The sequence below is a fragment of the Fukomys damarensis genome, unplaced genomic scaffold (assembly GCF_012274545.1).
Source record: "Fukomys damarensis isolate Sample0158 unplaced genomic scaffold, DMR_v1.0_HiC HiC_scaffold_36, whole genome shotgun sequence".
Lineage (NCBI taxonomy): Eukaryota > Metazoa > Chordata > Mammalia > Rodentia > Bathyergidae > Fukomys > Fukomys damarensis.
In genome coordinates, this window is record NW_022900948.1 from 14004759 (window position 1) to 14008212 (window position 3454).

The 3454-nt window shown below is 38.0% G+C and overlaps 1 protein-coding gene across 3 annotated transcripts in view; it reads right to left on the bottom strand.

Annotated features, from left to right (window-relative positions):
* Positions 1-3454, bottom strand: part of Rnf38 (ring finger protein 38) — an 87710-nt gene that overhangs the window by 83489 nt on the left and 767 nt on the right. The window lies entirely within an intron of this gene.

A 3454-nucleotide genomic window follows, 5' to 3' on the forward strand; every position in this document is an offset into this window, starting at 1 on the left:
TACCTCACCCCAAAAACAATGGCTGCTATTATGAAATCAACCAATAACAAATGCTGACAGGGCTGTGGGGAAAGAGGAACCCAGCTCCACTGCTGGTGGGAGTGTAGACTGGTGCAACCACTGTGGAAATTAGTATGGAGATACCTCAAAGAACTAGGAATGAAGGTGCCATTTGACCAGCTATCCCCCTGCTGGGTATGTTCCCCAAAGAATTCAAAGAATCATACCATAGTGATATATGTGAACCCATGTTCATAGCAGCACAATTCATGATAGCTAAAATCTGGAAGCAGCCCAACTGCCCATCAGCAGGAGACTGGATAAAGAAAATGTGTGTTTTTCTTTATTAAAATGGAGTACTACTCAGTCATAAAGAATGAGAAACTAGACACATTTATAGTTAAATGGATGCACATTGAGGTGATACTCTTAAGTGAAATAGGATGCATATGTGTAATATCAAATAGTTTCTCTAGTGTGAGAAATTGAAAGTGTAAATAAGGACTAAAAGGGGCCAGGGATTTAGCTCAGCGGTTCGGTGGCCTGCCTTGCAAGCACAAGGACCCGAGTTTAATCCCCAGTACCTAAAAAAAAAAAAAGGTCCAGTAAATAAGGACTAAAAGGTATAATAGATAATGTGAAATAGGAAGAAAAGGTGCAAAGGGGAAGGGGAGGTGTGAAGGGTAGGGGAAAAGAAAGATGGGAATGGAATAACAACATGAGAAAGAAAATGGAAACTAAGTCTTTGTAGATAGTGAGGGGTGGAGGGGTTGAAGGGGAATGGGGAAAAAATAAGAACCAAGATGGATTATGTAAAGGTGCAAATTTCCAATAATTAATGTCATTATACTGCATACCTTAAATGTACTGATAAAATTAATTCATTTAAAAAAAAACCAGTAAAAAGTATTTACAACCTGGAAATTGTGGACACAAAATTTGTGAATACAAAAATATACCTTGTTTGAAATGTACCCAAGATAAATTAATAATATGAAAGTCTACAACTCACAGGACTTAACAGATCTGTAGTCACTCCTTCTAGTGCTCTCCACTATAAACCAATACATATCAGTAGAGAAACAAGTTGAAGAACAGGACAAATTGAGGAATTTGGGACCTGCCACCAATCCCAAGGCTGTGGAGATGAAATCCAACAAATGGATTTTGCCCTTTTTTCCTTGTCTGACCCTGGCACCCATGAAAGTCACAGACAAATGAATTAAAAGTGGAAAAACTTAAGAAAAACTATCTTTTGTTCCCCATCTGAGAAAAGGGCCAGGCCCAAAAGGTAAGTGAGAGTAACAAGCAAACCATCAATATGTGCTTTGATAATGCGACAACTAAGCAAATATTTTACATTGCACTGTGACCCCTGAACAAATCATTTCTCCCACTATGGCTTACCTTCTAAGTATATTCAAAAGAAAGGGGGAGGGTTAGTGTGCTCTATAATGTGGAGGACAAGGAATATGAATGAGGATGTGGAGAACAGTTTCATTATTTTGTTTTTGGAAAGCCAGTATCCTTTTGTTTTAGAAAAAAGTCAGGAGCTACTGCAAAAAAGTTGATTTTGAAGTTGCTGTCTACCACTTTTCCCCTGAGAATGATGTCTGACAATCCTATTTAAAAGCTGCTACCTGTGCTAGGCCTAGTAGCATGTGTCTGTATTATGAGCTATTTAGGAAACTGAGGCAGGAGAATCATGAGTTTGAGACTCTGCTTAAAGACTACACTCTGTACCATTCAACTCTTGGCAATCATCAACCCACCCGTCATGCTCTACTTTATCTTTTATCCAATTTACTTACTGTGATATACTACACAACTGATTTAATATTATTTTTATTGTCCATCTCTACCAGTTAAACTGTAAATTGAAGAAAAAATAAGAATTTTTATCTATTTTCGTACCTAATTATTCCCTAAAAGGTAGGGATAGCTATCAATCAAAAATATTATTTGGGGGCTAGGGATTTAGCTCAGTGGTGCCACCACCTGCCTTGCAAGCAGAAGTTCCCGAGTTTGATCCCTTGTGCCAAAAAAAAAAAAAAAAAAAATCATTTGGGGCCAGGGATTTAGCTCAGTGGCATAGCACCAGCCTGGCAAAGGTGAGATCCTGAGCTTGATTCCCAGTACCACAAAAATCATTTGAAGACTGAATCACATTGATAAATTATAAAGACATAGCCAGGAGACCCTTATCCATTCTCTGGGAAATGATCACGGTATACACATGGCAGGAAGGATAGAAGGGAGAACGGGCTAATGGTTATACAGTCTGCTTGTCAAGTAACAATATCTCTTAAACTTCTCATCTTTCCCTCATGTATTTCTGGGGAAAAAAAATTCTCATCTCCCAAAAGCACAAAATCAGTCATTCAAAAACTTGAGAGGAGGGCCAGGGATTTAGCTGAGTGGTTCTGCTGCCTGCCTCGCAAGCGTAAGGTCCCAAGTTCGATCTCCAGTACTAAAAAAAAAAAGAAAAAAGAAAAAAAAAAAAAACTTTAGAGTTTAGGAGCAGAACAATTTTTGAAAGAGATGGGAAGAACCTAACAGAGTGGACAGAAATTTCATCCCTAAACTAAGACCTGGAGCTAGAAGAGGGCTCAATTTGGCTTCTGTAGTATAAATGCTTCTGCAGTATACATGAGAGGTTAGAAGAATAATAAAAGAAAATTTAATCCAAAAACATCTTTACAATCATGAAATACAACCACTTGTAGTATTACTGACATAAAGTGATTTTTTTCTTTCTTCTTCTATAACAGTCTTATTTTCAAATGCTCATTTTAAAACTCTATGGTACACTAAATTTTATGTAGCTAACTACATCTATTCTGGAAGTATCTTTAAGTGGTTTGCCTCTGAAAGAAGTTAAAAGTAAAACCTATAGCTCTGGATTACTGTAATAGTAATAAAAGATTTTAGAATGCTATGAGCATATCACTCTCACTGTAAACAGAGTAAAAGTTTGAGCAAAGATCACAAAGACAGCAAAATCAACAAAGAGAACAAAGAAAGCCATCTCGAATACCCCAATGATCATCAACCACTTCCTTGATCGAACTTCCATCAGGATGGAGGAGGAGGATCACAAGCAAAACAACAAGAGAAAAAAACTGTTTGGACTAGTCTGCAATGGAAACTACCAAGGGAGTACTGCATTGCTGCGCAGAAGACACAGGAAATGGAAGGAATGCCTCTGAAAACTGATGCTGGAAAAGACTAAATTTAATTAAGCTCATCCAGATCAGGAGCCAAACATCCAGCCCATAAAAATATCTGCTGCAAGGGATGGGCCATCAAAGTTGCTGACAAGTACTGGAAAGTTTCCAAGACTGGGTTTCTTTAGAGATAAAAAGAATAAAAAGAAAATATACACAAACATATAGGGGTAGGGGTGGGGGACCACAGAGAGAGAGAGAGAGAGAGAGGGAGAGAGGGAGAGAGG